The sequence below is a fragment of the Cygnus olor genome, chromosome Z (genome assembly GCF_009769625.2).
Source record: "Cygnus olor isolate bCygOlo1 chromosome Z, bCygOlo1.pri.v2, whole genome shotgun sequence".
Lineage (NCBI taxonomy): Eukaryota > Metazoa > Chordata > Aves > Anseriformes > Anatidae > Cygnus > Cygnus olor.
The window spans coordinates 6671144-6688682 of record NC_049198.1 but is presented as its reverse complement, the minus strand read 5'-3'; positions in this window follow the sequence as shown (position 1 = coordinate 6688682).

Below are 17539 nucleotides of genomic sequence, written 5' to 3'. Positions count from 1 at the left end.
ATAGTCCTGCCCGAACTGATCCTGCACGAGTTTCCCATATACTGCACCTCTTCAATAACTGCTCCACTATGAGTCTGTACTGAAGGATGCAGTCCTTCAGGAATGGACTGCTCCAGCACAGTTCCCCCAAGGACAACAGCTTCCCCCAGGCCTCCTGCTCCACCATGGGCTCCTCTCCATGGGCTGCAGCTCTGGTCTGGAGTCAGCTCCTGCAGGGGCTCTCGATGGTCAGATCCATCTGCTCCACAGTGGGATCCTCCACAGTCTGTAGCATGCAGCCCCAACGTGATACCCATGCCCAGCTTCACCACCAGACTCTCCAGAGGTTTCAGGGGAACTTCTGCTCTGGTTCCTGGGCCACCTCCTCCCCCTCCTTCTTCACTGACAGTGGTGTCTGTAGGATTGTTTCTGTCTACATTTTCTCACTCTTCAAGCAGCTGTTATTGCACAGCAGGATTTTTCCTTTTCTTGAATATTCTTTTTCAAAGGTGAAACCAGCATTGCACATTGTCTCAGCTTTGGACAGTGGTGGGTCTCTTTTGGAGCTGGCTGGAACTGGCTCTTATCTAATGTGGGACAGTGTCCTGGTTTCAGTTAGCACAGAGTTAATTTTCCTCCTAGTAGCTGGTAGGGTGCTGTGTTTTGGATTAGGATGAGAAGAGTGCTGATAATATGCTGATGTTTTAATTGTTGAAGAGCAGTGCTTACACCAAGCCAAGGACTTTTCAGCTTCTCGCTCTGTCCTGCCAGCGGGCAGGCTAGGGGTGCTGCAAGAGCTGGGAGGGGACAGACTCAGGACAGCTGACCCAAACTGGCCAAAGGGGTATTCCATACCATCTGACGTCATGCTAAACAATATATAGGGGTGGCTAGCCTGGGTGGGGGGGCCGGCTGCTCGGGGATAGGCTGGGCATCGGTCAGTGGGTGGTGAGCAAGTGCATTGTGCATCACTTGTTTCGTACACATTATTAGTACTATTATTATTATTGTTATTGTTATTGTTATTGTTATTATCCTGTCTTAATAAACTGTCTTTATCTCAACTCACAGGCTTCACTTTCCCATTTCTCTCCCCCATCCCAGAGAGGGAGGGGGGGAGGGTGAGCAAACGGCTGTGTGGCGAACTCGGCTGGCAGCGGGGTTAAACCACAACAGAGAGCTTCTAGGCTCTTCTCACAGAGAGCAACCTGGCAGCCTATACTATCAAAACAGTGCCATGTGAATGTAATACAGCAAAAGAGAAGCACTGATTTTCCCTTCTGTTCCCATCATTCTTCTTTCTTCTTTGCCACAGGAACCTAGGATTTTGAGTGATTTGTTAGGTAGGATGCTCAGGCTGCAGGTCTGACAATGAGGTGTTTGGAAAAGCTGTAATTTTGAAAATAAGAATGAAGGATTTTTGTAACTTTAGACTGATGTTGAGAGATGCCTTAAAAGAAGCTTGAAAGGGTCAAACTAATAAACTTGGGAGCTGCTCAAGGGGAAACCAAATTCTGGAGCTGTGAGACACTTTGACAGGTAGTTAGCATAAAACAGGGGAAGTGCCCCATCATAGAGAAACTACAATCACAATCACAAACAAAGCCGAATCTAAATTATTCAAAATTATGGAATAAATATTTGTCCTTGGACACACACAAAAAATGTACCAAGGATAGAATTGGGTCCATAATTCTTAATGAATGTAGATTTACCTACCATTATATGATATAATACTTTAATCTGATTTTAGCTATTCTATTTTGGCTTCTTTGTAAGGACTGTGGAATATTGCTAGGTGCCACATACAATACACGTGTACAAATTGAAATGTAGACTTATGTGGCACATCCCTCCGGTTCTATTGCTGCTTCCAGTGAGAAGAAATCAACACCTCGTGCTCTACTCCCTCTTGTGCAGAAGCTGTAGAACACATTGAGGTTTCCCCTCAGCCTTCTTTTCTGTAAGCTGAACAAACCAAGTGACCTCAATTGCCCCTCCTATGTCTTCCCCTCTAGACCCTTCACCATTTTTGTTGTCTTCCTTTGGACACTAATAGCTTTATATTCTCTTATACTGTGGTGCCCAAAAGTGCACACAGTACTTGAGGTGAGGCAGCACCAGCTCAGAACAGAGCAGGATAATAACTTCCCTCAGCTGGCTAGCAATGTTGTGTCTGATGCACCCCAGGATACAGTTGTCCCTTTCGGCTGCGATGACACAATGCTAGCTCTTATTATACCTGCCATCAACCTGAACCCCCAGATCTCTCCCCATGGGACTGCTCTCCAGCCCCATGTACATTGTCAAGATCTCTCTGCAAGGCCTCTCTACCCTTGACAGGGTCAACAGCTCCTCCTAATTTATATCACCTACAGACTTAGTATGCCTTTGAATAGATGAGTCTTCAGAATGTCTACTTCAGTGGATGTTTAGAAGTTACAAGAGAAGCTGCAAGAAACCGTTATGGAAATTTGCATCACCTCTTTCTTTGAAAGTTGCTCTGTGTCATAAAACATTTTGTTTTCCTATTCTTTTTTATTCACAGATATTCAGTTATTCAGATAACTGAAAAACACAGATATTCACACTTAAGATATAAAATCTTGGTTATAGGTAGTCATCTGTAACACACATATGAACTAAATTTACCTCAATTCGAATTTCTTTTTCAAATGGAAGTTTACCCAAGTCCTGCATGATATACAGAAGAATTCCTTCTTCACCTGGCCTGTTAAAAATGTCGGGTATCTTTGTCTTAAGACATTGGTAATAGCCAGTACAGTTGGCTGAATCAAGACTCCAGCCTTGTTATTTCTAACAATAAAATAAAATAAAAAAATAAAAAATATATATATAAAAAAAAAAATCACTTTCATGAAGAAATGTTATATCTCTCTGAAAACTTGACAATAGATAATACTGACTCTTTTCCTTCCCACCCACCTCTCTGCAACAATATATTAATTATATTACTGCTAGAGCAGGATGAACAATGCACATTTTTGATTCATACAAGGAGGCTTGTTAATTGAGCCCTTCAGGTTTTTTAGCAGGTTTTTTTAGCATGAACTGGGACTTAGTTTCCTCCTGTATTCTCTCTAAGACTTTTGAATGTCACTTGTTTTCTTATCCTCATCCCTGAAGTTTTTGGTACATTTCAAAACTTTATTTGGTTTTTGGAAACTTATCATGAAGCAGTATAAAACAAAGTCACAGTTGAGAGGCTTTGAGAAAGATAAATCTAGAGTTTATTTCTAATTCACCAATATTTTTGAAGTCTGCATATTAGTTTGAAGTTGTTTGCAAAACCTTTAGAGTGGTCATGGCATGCTTAGACGAAATGTCCATCTATCCCAGAGTTCAGTCCAATAGCAGTTACCCTGGTGAGAGTAGGAGAACCAGATCTGTACATAATAACACCTACCTGGTATATCTTCTGTATTTCAGCAACCTGCAGATCAAGGTTTCTCTGAGACAGAGGTGGTGTCTTTAATTTTGTAAGGTTGAGATTGTGACTTGGGTTCTCATTGCCCATCATCCAGTGCAAAGTGGAAATAAAATGCTGTCATTCTGATCAGGCTGCAGTTTACACCCATTTTCTACTGATGCAATCGACAATATTGGAGGTAAGGAAATGGCAAAAGAGGCACTCAGCCTCAATACACTGCTCCCTTTGATTACATATCTGATGAACATTTCCTACAGGCAGTTTTGTGTTAAAAATTTTGGAAAGGGGAGGGGATTTATAGCAGAGAGGTTGAATTTATTATTATTATTATTATTATTATTATTATTATTATTATTAGTTATTTTACCTTTCAGTGCAAAGTGCAGCGTAAGATCTTTGCAAAACTCTAGCAAGAATTTTCTGCATGCAAGGAAGAGACAATATTTGTAATGCTTCTGTTTATCTGTGTATCTCCCAGCAGACCTCTTTGTAAGTCTGCCTCTGTGCACATTGCTTTGTGCATATCAGTCCATTTTTCTTCCTGCTGCCTCTCTCCCTCTTTTGTTATGTATGTGCTGTCTCCTTCCCAAATCCCTTATGCTTATTTTCCAGACGCATTTATTTATGTTCCCTCACTAATTGAAAATCTCATATTTGAAGTTGTTATTCTGATTGATGTCTATCATTTTGATCAAGCAGTTGCTCACAGATGCTTTGTTAGAACAATTTTGCTTGTTAGTTTATCACCATCCATCTCCCTTCTGACCTTCTGTGATCTTTGGTAACAAAACCATTAAATATCTCCCTCAAACAGAGAGACATTTGGCCGTCCTCTCATGTGCACATGGCTGTGCACATAGACCTGTACATTTAATTGTGTGGGTAGGTTCCATCCCAGGCTGTAATGGAGATTTCTTCCTAGACTTTGGAACAGCGATAATTGTAGCAATCACAGAATCACAGAATCGTCTAGGTTGGAAGAGACCTCCAAGATCATCTAGTCCAACCTCTGTCCTAACACTAACAAGACCTCCACTAAACCATATCACTAAGGACTACATCTAAATGTCTTTTAAAGACTTCCAGGGATGGCGACGCAACCACTTCCCTGGGCAGTCCATTCCAATGCCTAACAGCCCTTTCAGTAAAGAAGTTCTTCCTAATATCCAACTTAAACCTCCCCTGGTGCAACTTTAGCCCATTCCCCCTCATCCTGTCACCAGGCACGTGGGAGAATAGACCAACCCCCACCTCTCTACAGCCTCCTTTAAGGTACCTATAGAGAGCAATGAGGTCTCCCCTAAGCCTCCTCTTCTCCAGGCTGAACAACACCAGCTCCCTCAGTCGCTCCTCGTAAGACTTGTTCTCCAGACCCCACACCAGCTTCATTGCCCTTCTCTGGACTCTCTCGAGCACCTCCATGTCCTTCTTGTAGCAAGGGGCCCAAAACTGAACACAGTACTTGAGGTGCAGCCTCACCAGAGCTGAGTACAGGGGGACAATCACCTCCCTAGACCTGCTGGCCACGCTGCTTCTTATACAAGCCAGTATGCTGTTGGCCTTCTTGGCCACCTGAGCACACTGCTGGCTCATATTCAGCAATGTATTGTTCTTCCTTATAGTTACATACTCTGAACACTTAAAAAGTAAGAAAGAGATTGCATATTCTACCAGGTTTTTGTTTAGTAGTTGGCAGTCCAACTACTCAATCCACCACAACCTCTGTACATGTTCTGAGAAAAAAAAAAATAATAATAATAAAAATAACCAAAATTAAAAACAGTGTTTAGGATTAGGTCTATCAAGATGTCAGATTCTAATTTTTAAAGCTCAGATTTTCAAAGCTGCTTCTGTGCAAACTCATGAGTATTTCTGACAGTGAGGTTCCCTTGGTATCTAAAGTTCTGCTCTAAGCATGCCAAGAACTCCAGCCTTGACAAAGTGAGATATCTATTTTATGCCTAAATCCTCCCGAGATTCACAAAACATTCATGTCTCTACCTGTATTGTGTGAAGGACTTGCTCCTAGAGTTATACACTGATATATATTACATATTTATTGGAGTAGGGACCAGAACCCATATGTTCTTCTCCCACATGGCTACCCAACCCAACAGACAAAGGAATCTTGCTTATTCATTCTTTCTGGCTGGCTTGATGAATATTTCATTTTATCTTGCAAAGTGGAATAACTTCAAGAAAAATACGGAGAGAATACTTACCCAAGAAAAAACAGTAATCCAGTCGTTAGAACGACCTCCTGGGAAAGAGGAAATGTGAATCCAAGCCCCTGAGCCAGAGAAGAGGTGGAATCACCCTTCTCCTCCCACTGTCATTTTGCAGAATAAAGCAGTGCTTCCTACCACATATTATGTGGAGGTCAGTCTTACGGTTATGTTTCAAACACCCTTTCATCAGAAATTATGTGTTTCAGTTGTAGGGGAACTCTCCCACCTACGGCTGTTGCGGATCTGCATTTGCAAGGTTACTTAGCTCACAGGCACAATGGAAGAGTAAAAAGAAGCAGTGAGACTTGAAAATGCAGAATAAGGGTAAGGAAAATAACAAAAAATAACAACAACAACAACAAAAGAATTCAAAGAATTCCATGGAAAAAGTGAAGAAATTAAAAATGAAAGATCCTCCTGGGAATACTGTTCAGAATACTTCTTCACTGGTTTATGACAGTTAGTTGAATGCTAATTAAGACACCAGATGTAATGTACTTGTAGTAAAAATTTTAAGGATCTTAGTTTAATTATCTACTACAAGCATAGAAACATACATTTTAGCTGTTGTTGGTTTGGTTTTGCTTTTTTCTTTAACTTATTCAACAAAAGAAAAACCTTCTTGAAGTGACAGGAGAGAAATACTCTCTTTGCTTTGTTTGTTTTGCAAAATGGCATCTGTAAGTTTAAATTATCTTTCCTCATATTTTGTTTAAAATCTAGAACCAAATTTTCCTTGAAATATTCCCAAGTCAATGCAACACAAGTTTCTGACAAGGAGTTAGTACTTTTCCTGACTCAGATTCTGTCCATCTCTTTCAGAAATAATCATGGTTTCTTGTTGAATATTAAAAATCCATGAGGCTTTAGTCTGTCTCTCCCTTTTGTAGCTGTATTTCCAAATAAAGTGACGAAAGGAAGGAAGGAAGGAAGGAAGGAAGGAAGGAAGGAAGGAAGGATGGAAGGAAGGAGGAAAGAGAGAAAGAGAGAGAGAGAGAAAGAGAGAGAAAGAGAGAAAGAAAGAGAGAAAGAGAGAAAGAGAGAAAGAGAAAGAGAAAGAAAGAAAGAAAGAAAGAAAGAAAGAAAGAAAGAAAGAAAGAAAGAAAGAAAGAAAGGAGAAAGAGAAAGAAAGAAAAAAAGAAAGAAAGAAAGAAAGAAAGAAAGAAAGAAAGAAAGAAAGAAAGATAAAATTGTTATGTACTTAAGCTATGTGCATGTTATATGCTCCACAATTTTGTCTACAGCAGTAATACTTCTTTTCATCTAACTATCTGCCATTCTGTGCATTACACACACCTCTAGCCAGATTTGTAGATATACCTATTTATATTATGAACAATTTTTGCCAGGTTCTTGTCACAAATATTGTCCTGTATGTAATTCTGCTGCACATTCAACATATCTCATGTGAATAAACTGTTCCTGTGTCACCATAATTAAATCCTATTTTTCTCTTTTTAACTCTCCTTTGGCAAGTATCTTATAATTTTCCACCTTCCAATGAGGTATTTTAGTTCATTCAAGAAATTCACATATACATACATATATAAATATTCATCCATTTCTGTTATTTATCTCTTATTTCCACCTAATAACTCCTTCTCAGTAGGAGGGTATTCCTCATTCTGGTTTGGAATTTGATCCAGGATCCAGTAAATCCAATGTATATAAATATTGAGGGAAGAGCAACATCTCTTTTCTCAAACAGTGACTCACAAGGTCAAAGCCTTCTGTTGCAGAACCAGTGTATCACAGTAGTGTGTGCACATTGGCTCTCTGGGTTCAGTCCAAAAAACTTGGCTCTTAAGCTCATGCTGGCTCATGCTCACTTATCTTGATTTGTCTTAAGTCATGTTTTTACTTTCAGAAATTTTTCTGTTACAAAGAAAAAAGAAAAAAAGAAAAGATGGGACAGGCAGGCCTTAGAGAGGCAAAAAATATCTTTGTCATTTAGGGCACTACTTTTTTTTTTTTTCTCTCAAGATTCAGTGTAAGGTGTATTTCGAGATGATGTAGAGCCCCAGGGCTACTTGTCTTGGAATAGAATTTGGTGTTGTATCCCAGAATGGGCTCTCTGATTTCATATGAGATATTTTTTACAGTTGCTTACTCCTATGAGGCATCTATAGTATGTGAAGGTGAGGTTATCCTTGAGATCATCTTTGATGATAGTAACCTCAATATCAGATATCCATCTAGTGTTCCCAGTAAAAGAAGTCATTTTTTTTGTCCTAAAAACCTTACAACCTGAAATTCTATGTTGGATTTACCCCTTTTTTGAGCAGTATTTGCAATAAACTACACTTGCCTTCAGAAAATGAGGGTCTGACAGAAAATAGAGCAGACATACAGTGACAGACAGATAATTCTACTAGGAAAATAAATCTATAGTATTTCTATACTACAACATTTTATTTCTAGTTGTGACATGATTTATCCTCCCCAAACTTATGATTAAATGAGAAATAAATAATATGCTATACATAAATAAGTATAAAATTAAAAAGTATTGATATTTGCAGTTGTTTTTATTAACTGGAAACCAACCTTTTTGAATGATTAACTTTAAATCTCCTCTTTTTTTCTTTTTTTTCTTTTTTTCTTTCTTTTTTTTTTTTTTCATGGTACTTATAGACAGCTTTTAAGCCAGTCAAGGGAAAGTATATTATTTCCATCCCCCTTTTAAATACTCTATAAAGAACTCTATCATTCATAATAGCTTTGTTTACTGCATAGTACTGCATGTTCTAATTATCACCTCTGCCTCACTAACCATACGGTTTATATTCTCACACTCATCAGTTATTTTTATGCCCGCTGCAGAAGTGGATAGAACATTAATAAGAATAATTTTTTCAGGATAACATTTTGGGTAAAATTACAAGAAATAATGCACTAACACTGAAATTTAGCTTTTTTAGAAGCTGTTATGATGTCAGCATTCTTTCCTCGTTCCCTCCCTCCCTCCCTCCCTCCCTTCCTTCCTTCCTTCTTTCCTTCCTTCCTTCCTTCCTTCCTTCCTTCCTTCCTTCCTTCCTTCCTTCCTTCCTTCCTTCCAATCATAGAATTATAGAATCATAGAATATCCCGAATTGGAAGGGACCCACAAGAATCATCGAGTCCAACTCCTGGAACCACACAGGTCCACCCAAAATTTTAGACCATGTGACTAAGTGCATAGTCCAAATGCTTCTTAAATTAAGACAGGCTTGGTACAGTGACTACTTCACTGGGGAGCCTGTTCCAGTGTGCGACCACCCTCTCAGTGAAGAACCTCTTCCTGATGTCCAGCCTAAACCTCCCCTGCCTCAGCTTGACACCACGCCCACAGGTCCTATCTCTGGTGATTAAGGAGAATAGGTCGGCGCCTGCCCCTCCACTCCCCCTCGTGAGGAAGTTGTAGACTGCAATGAGGTCTCCCCTCAGCCTCCTCTTCTCCAGGCTTAACAGGCCAAGTAACCTCAGCCTCTCCTCATACGTCTTCCCCTCTAGGCCCTTCACCATCTTCGTCACCCTCCTCTGGACACACTCCAGCAGTTTTACATCCTTTTTGTACTGTGGTGCCCAGAACTGCACACAGTACTCGAGGTGAGGCCGTACCAGCGCAGAGTAGAGCGGGACAATCACTTCCCTCGACCGACTAGCGACGCCGTGCTTGATGTATCCCAGGATACGGTTGGCCCTCCTGGCTGCCAGGGCGCACTGCTGGCTCATATTCAACTTGCTGTCAAACACAACCTCCAGATCCCTCTCTGCAGGGCTGCTCTCCAGCATCTCGTCACCCAGTCTGTACGTATAGCCAGGGTTGCCCCATCCCAGGTGCAGGACCCGGCACTTGCTTTTGTTAAACTTCATGCGGTTGGTGATCGCTCAGCTCTCCAATCTGTCCAGATTTCTCTGCAAGGCCTTTCCACCCTCAACAGAGTCCACAACTCCTCCAAGTCTGGTGTCGTCGGCAAATTTGCTCAAAACACCTTCCAGTCCTACATCCAAATCGTGTATAAAAACATTGAAGAGGACTGGCCCTAAAATGGAGCCTTGGGAGACCCCACTAGTGACCATCCACCAGCCTGATGTGGCCCCATTTACCACAACTCTTTGAGCCCTGCCCGTCAGCCAATTGCTCACCCATCGTATGATGTTTTTGTTTAGTTGTATGCTGGACATTTTGTCCAGTAGGATCCTATCGGAAACTGTGTCAAAATCTTTACTGAAGTCCAAAAAGATCACATCAACTGGTTTCCTTTGATAGACTAGATGGGTGATCATATCATAAAAGGAAATCAAATTTGTTAGGCAGGACCTACCCCTCATGAACCCATGTTGGCTGAGACCAATGACTTGAGGTGACCCCAGGTGCGCCTCAATAACTTCAAGGATCATCTTCTCCATAATTTCACCAGGCACTGACATGAGACTGACAGGCCTGTAATTTCTAGGGTCTTCTCTCTTGCCCATCTTGAAAATTGGCACAACATTTGCCAGCTTCCAGTCCAATGGGACATCTCCAGATTCCCAAGACCATTGAAAAATAATTGAGAGAGGTCCCGCGATGATGTCAGCCAGCTCTCTAAGCACCCTGGGATGAATCCCATCCAGACCCATGGACTTGTATGGATCCAGGTGGAGCAGCAAATCCCGCACACGGTCAGGGTCAGTTGGGAGTTTATCGTTCCCACCGTCATGGTCTTGCAGCTCAGGGCACCCTGGGTCCCGAAGCCCATCATCAGCGTTGAAGACGGAGGCAAAGAAGGCATTAAACGTCGCTGCTTTGTCTATGTCCTTGTCTGTGAGGTGACCTTCCCCAACACATCCTTCCTTCCTTCCTTCCTTCCTTCCTTCCTTCCTTCCTTCCTTCCTTTCTTCCTTTCTTCCTTTCTTTCCCTTCTTTCCTTTCTTTCCTTTCTTTCCTTTCTTCCTTTCTTCTTTCGTTCATCTCTTTCTTCCAGTCCATTCTTCTTTCCACTTTAATTATAATAAAATATCCTGAATTGTAAAGAACCCACAAGGAGTATCAGGTCCAGCCTATGGTTCCTCGCCGGACCACTAAAAATCAAACCGTATATCTGATAATGTTGTCATCTTGTCAACAATGTCTTCTTGAACTCCAGCAGGCTTGGTGCCGTGACCACTTCCCTGGGGAGCCTCTTATAGTGTCCAATCACCCTTTAAGGAAGAACTTTCTCCTAATATCCAATCCAACCTTCCCCTGACGCAGCTTCATGCTCTTCCCTCAGACCCTACCACTGGTCACCAGAGAGTGGAAATCAGCACCTCTTCAGCACCTCTTCAGCACTGTTACTTTCAGTGTAGGGTATTCTTTACCTTCACTAGAGGACAGTAATGGACCTGTTACATTTGTCAGTGTTCAGATGTGCAAAGGTTGCCCAGGGCAAAGGTATTTAGTAACCAGGCTCCAAAACGAGTGGAAGATGAAGGTAAGTATTAATGACAAATTGGAAAATTAATCCAATTTTGACTTTTGTGTTAGCACCCATACAGACATTACATTTCACTTAGGAAATCTAATGAACAAAGTTTATTCACTCATCTGTAAAATTCTTGTTATAGCTGAATGGCTGCACAATTAGCCCATCTGCTTTATCCAGTGGTCATACTTATCTAGTCTTCCTAGAAAGAGCTGCAAATGTTTAGTCCATGCTTAACATCTAGGAAGAACCTTCTTGTTTGATTATTACTACCAGAAGAGAACAAATAAACTGTTAATATCAGGTGTCTCCCTCTCTCTATATATGTATATAGCACACACACACATGCATCCATAGTATTTGCATTACACACTGCCCATCCAACATGGGATGCCTTTTTATATTTCCTGGTGAGAAACACTTTGTAAGAGTACGTAGAAGGAGAGAGTCTGCTCCTTTAAGGGTATCTGGTCAAGGTTCTTTTCTGATGCAACAAGGAATAATAAGAGAGGCAGTGGTCAGAACTAAACAGGTGTACAAATTAATAAGGAGAGACGCAAAATGTGGAAATGTTGATTCACAGAATCACAGAATGCTTAAGCTTAGAAGGTACTTCTGGAGGTAATCTGGTCCAGCACACCTGCTTAAGAAGGGACACCTGGAGCAGGTTGCTCAGGACCATGTCCAGGTGGCTTTTGAAGGCCCGCCCAAGGAGGAGAGTGCTAAACTTGTCTGGGTAACCTGTTCCAGTGATCTGTCACCTGCTCAGTAAAGAAGTGCTTCCTGATGTTTAGACAGAACCTCCTGTGTTCCAGTTTGTGCTCATTGCCTCTCGTCCTGTCATTGGGCACCACTGGAAGGAGCCTGGCTCTGTCCTTTTTGCACCTTCCCTTCAGTTACGTATCAACATTGATAAGATCCCCCTGAAGACTCCTCTTCTCCAGGCTGAACAATCCCAGCTCTCTCAGTATCTCCTCACAGAAAGGTGCACCAGTCCTTTGATCATCTTGACGGCTCTCCACTGGACTCTTTCCAGGATGTCTATGTCTCTGTATTACTGAGTGGCTCAGAACAGGACACAGTACTCCAGATGCAAGGTTCAAGCAAGGTTGTCTGATTGAGGATTTCTGGATCAGGACAATCAGAAAAAAAAAAAAAAAAAAAAAAAAAAAAAAAAAAAAAAAAAGGAAGCAAAATGCTGAGACACAGACCTGACAAAAACAAAACAAAATGGTGACAATAACAAGAAACAAGCCTTTAAGTCACACTAGTTGACAGGCTACCAAACTAGAGGCCTACTTCCAGGAAGATCAGCCTGGACTTTGCAGCTGATAAGATCAGAGGGCCCAGACTGGGAGGGTGCAGGAAATGCAGCCATGGGGGTGTGCAGGGGAATGGCAGCAGGAGGATCAAAGGGGAGTCAGTAGAAAGGGTAGAAAAGGGGAGGTCATGTATAAAATGGAGTGGTCAGTACACTTGTCTAGTCAAGCTCTGCACGTGGTCACAGCAGTATGAACTGACTTCATATATATTATTTTCTCATTAAATCTTTTCTCAACTCTCTTTCTGCATACTCACACTCTCCTGTGTGTACGTGTGCTGAAGAACTAGGTGTCAGCTCCCGGTGGACCTGTGTGTGTGCAAGTGAATTTAGTGCCAGCTGCTGGAGTCATATCATGGGTGTAGGCCCAGGCTGTGGTGCCAGAGGCTGGGCAGGAGCTGGGCTGGGCCTGAGCAGTGGCTGCGGTCTGCACCTTGCTTCACAGACATATCATCAACAAGAATTAATTCAGTGCCTTTTGTCAGTTATGCTTGTTAGTGTACCTGCCTGACATCTTTGAATAAGAAAGATCACCAGATTCAGGAAAAAAAAAAAAAAAAAAGGAAAAAAAAAAAAGGAAAAAAAAAAAAAAGGAGATAAACAGGACAAGACTGATTCCAGTTCTGTATGGTTTTATTCATTTATATTTTATCAGAAATGCAAAAGACTAAAAACTAACTAACTAACTAACTAAATAAATAAATAAAATAAAATAAATAAATAAAGATAAAATAGTTTTAAAAAATTCTTATTTATAATAAAAACAATAATCCCCAAGTTAGCAGACTTGAAGTAATTTTAAGTAACTGTCCTGATTTGCAGAAGGGAGACCAATGAATTTCATATGCTTCATCACTTCCTACTTTAAAACCATTTCAAGAAAGCTTAAATTTTGCTAAAATTTTGAAGTCTTTATATTTTGGAGAAAATGGTATTCTGGATAAATTGACCTAAGGCTAATTATTTCCATGGTTTAAATGAATGAAAAACTATTTTGTTTTAGTTTAAGACTAAGCTTGTTTACATTCAACTTCCAGTTATAAGAATTTTGATGAAGTTTATAGTCTTTATTAAAGGAATATCTGCCGTTAGGATCTTTTTCATGGGTCACTTAATGAGACATGCTCAAATAACTTCCTGTTTCTCCTCTTAAAGTTAATAACGTAATTATTAAATCATTACTAGGAACTCGTTTATAGTCCTTATCCATAGGTATTTTTTATTATTATTGTTATTGTTCTTGTTGTTATTATTTTTTTTTCTAATCAGTTTTATAGAACCAAGAACACAGCAATGAAACCAGTAGTACTGCTTCCCTGTGTCTTCTAAAGTGCCCCAGAACTAAGACACTTGCCTTTTAATTTCAGTACTCACAACTGTTATTTGTTTTAAAACACACTCCCATTGATGAACTGGTGTGTGTATGTGCAGGTTTTTGTTGTTTCCTCTGAGGGAAGAAAACTTATTTATGCATGCAAAGCCACCCATGTAGAAAAGCACAAGTACTTTCCAGAATGATCTAGCTGGATGTATGGCAGTTGTACTCCAAGACCCTACAGATATATTGTGGTAGCATGACACCCACATTAGCAAGACTTGTATTTAGGGGCATGTCAGATAGCTTTAGGAACAGACAGAAGAGTTTGTTGTTTTCTGTTTGACTTTTCTTTATTGAAATGGGGATGTGATTTTTGAAGAGTTGCAATCTATTCTCCAAATGAGAATAAATTTTAGGTAAAGAGCCATTCCGTGATTCTCGGGGGCACTAATTTTCGTGGGCCAATAGTAGGAATGCATTGGTGAAAAAGGACAGAATGACAAAAATAAAAAAAAAATAATTAAAATAATAATAATAATAATAATAAAAAGATAGCCTTTGATATTAACATCTTCCTGTCATCAACTCTGAAAAATGACTGGCCATCAACAATATACTGAATTGAGCTTGAAATAAAAGTATCACTACAAATTCCCTATTCTATCTGAACAAAAGAAGAATAGTATTTTTATCATTGAATTTTACATATAAAATCTACTCATTGGCTTGAGCAAAATTGATGAAATAGCTAAGCAAAAAATGTCCAAAGCCACAACTGAAATCATAATGATGTGAAAATGAACAGATAAACGCAGCTATATTTAAATTATATTTATTTAGTTTATAAAAATCTGCAGAACATCCTTCTGATCACTCTGTCCATATGCAAAACCAGTCATATAAAAAGAGTTTTATTTTCTTCTGGAGAAAAGAAATCAGTTGTCGAGGACTTTTTTCTTCCTAACTAGCTGTCAGCTGTTACTGTCAGCAGTGATTAAACATAAGCAGGAGTTGTGATTCATCAACGGCAGATAGAATCATCACAGATGTAAAGTGTTCTTTGTTCCAAGGTCAGATCTCGTATGAAGGTGGGAAAACTTTATGCACTGATCCCTACGTCTGGTTTATTTATGGTAATTCATTTACAGCCATATCATTACAGAACAAGGATAAAATTTATATGCAATTGGAGAAATATGTTCACAAAACATGGGGAGGATAAAGTGCATGTGCATATGTACGTGTAGTGTGTGCATACGAGTAACATGATATGCTGAATTTATGATGATGCATATGCATTCTGATGTGCGTATTCATGTTTATTATCTATATACAACCTGATGTATTTAGAGATCTGAGAACAGCTTAAAAGAGTTATAACATCCCTCCCCTAGACATTGTTTTAGTATGTTTCTTCACCAGTAAATTCCTCAAGTGTCACCTACCAAATCTTTGTACAGTATCTAAAACAAGAGGGCTCTTATCAGGATCATCAACTCTGGACAATTTTAATACCTACTGAATTATAATAATTACAGATGGCTAAAACAAAGTATAAAGAGATTAAGTGATTTGTTGGACTATGCACAGCAAGAAAATAACTAAGTGGGGAATATGCCCCAGGATTCTGTGTTCCTAATCCTGTCTCAGCTGGCAAATTTATCACTCCAGAGAAGCTGAGAAGAGGATTTGATCTTCATGTCTCAAGATCTCATCTGTCCACCACAATCTCTAACAAGCAAAGACCAGCTGAAGTAGCAAGATTTATTTTCCCATAATTAATGCATTTAGATTTTTCTCTGTATATACCTAGAGAATTCCAAACTCTATTTAGATAAGTAGAAAAGGTATGGGAAGTAGTTAAATAGATAAAAAATGATCCATTAATGAAGATGAGAGATGGTTTAGAAGGTCTGAGACCTTCAAGACTTTTTGAAAACTAAATAGAAATAATGAACAAACAAGTCCTATGAATTCTGTTTTGGTTTATGTTTTTCAACCTCAAACTCATGGCCTGTTAATTTCCAAATTCAGACAGATTTATGCTTCTCTGTTATATACTCTTTGTAACTGTTTCTATCAATTAGAGCTTTTTCCAAACAAAAAAAAAAAAGGAGGAATGGTTGTTTTTCATTTGAATTCCTGTATTTAAATGATTCATGGGCTTTTAGGGCTAGAAATAAACATTATAATTATGAAATCTAACCTCCTTCCTCATATTCTATGATTATATATATATGAGAAATTTCTTCAGCTATTGTTGCAGAAATTATTCCTGACTCTCTAGTAAACCAGAAACAAGGTGATCAGTTTGAGGCCAACTACAGTTCAACATCATTATCTTTCTTAAAATAATGAAGAGGAAGAGGAAGAGGAAGAGGAAGAGGAAGAGGAAGAGGAAGAGGAAGAGGAAGAGGAAGAGGAAGAGGAAGAGGAAGAGGAAGAGGAAGAGGAAGAGGAATAAATTCCTTCAACTCGCACTTACAGACATTATTATATGGGGAATATTCAGTGATTTTGACTATTCTGTCAAATATTCTGTCTTAACAGCAGGCAGTGAAAAAGCAAAGAGAACAAGACAGGCAACCATTGTTTTCCTCTTCCAAAGAGCCAAAGTTTGCTCATCCGATGATGATCATTCATCAGGTAGTTAGATACAGAAGTTTGCAACAGGGAGGATCATTTCATGCATAATTCATGTCAAGAAAAAAGGCCTATATCTTCAGAGAATATTATGTTCATCAAATAACTTGATAATCTTTAACCAAGAGTCGGGGGGCAGGGGGGGGAGGGGGGGGGTGAATATAAATGACCATCATTTTTTTTTTTTTTTTTTCAAAAAAACACTAAAGTCAGAAAATTGCTGGCAGAGGCACAAAATAATTGAAATTGAATGATGAGATGTTGGACTGAGACATCATATTACTTTCTGAGATCTCAAAGCCCTTTCCAGGCTTCAAAAATTCACAAGATTCCTTGAAGAAACTAAGTGTGATTGTAAATATTTGGGGGATAATCAAATGGGCAGGGCAGGGCAGGGCACATAAGCAGGGCATCTGTGAATCACTTTAGGTTGCATAGCCAGTTTAAGAACAGCAAAACAGAGAATCCAGAACTTTGGGTCTTCCGTACCTTTACAGTCGTTACAAATGGAATCAAGGGTCAAAAATAATTTCTTCACTAACAGACTTGTGAATAATATTCATCGTAAGGATTAATGAATAATGAAGATTTGCTAATTTGTTTTCATTTTGTTGTAATTCTTTCACAGGACCTCAAGAAAACTGTATTTGTTAGGCAACATCTAAAACATCTAAGTTGCTGTGGTGGGGAAGAAAAAAAAAAAAAAAAAGATATTGAAGCTCTTCCTTTTCCCAGGTCCAGGTGGCCATTGTTTTCTCTGTTATGCCATGGTTTCTCTGTATATTAAGAGTTCCAATTACATGGTCACTCTCTCTTTTTTGTCACTGACTTTCCGAAAAAATCTTTTTCCCGTTCTCAAACTTACTGATTTTCTAACTCCTTACATTAAAATCTGACTCATCTGTTTTATTGTTTATATATTTCTACTCAACTGATTACAGCATCTTCAGATAAATTTGGCTGGACTTTTTCTTAATTGTCATCTATCTCCGGGTGTTTCCACTTGAACAGGAGTCAGTAAAAGGTAGAATAGCCCTTTACAGTCATTCTAGTCTCTGCTTCCAAAACAAAACACTAGGAAGGAGTTCACTCCCACCCCTGAAGTCAATCTACAAGGCAAACAGGATTAATAGGTAGAACAAGTCATCCATAATGTTTCATTAAAGCCAT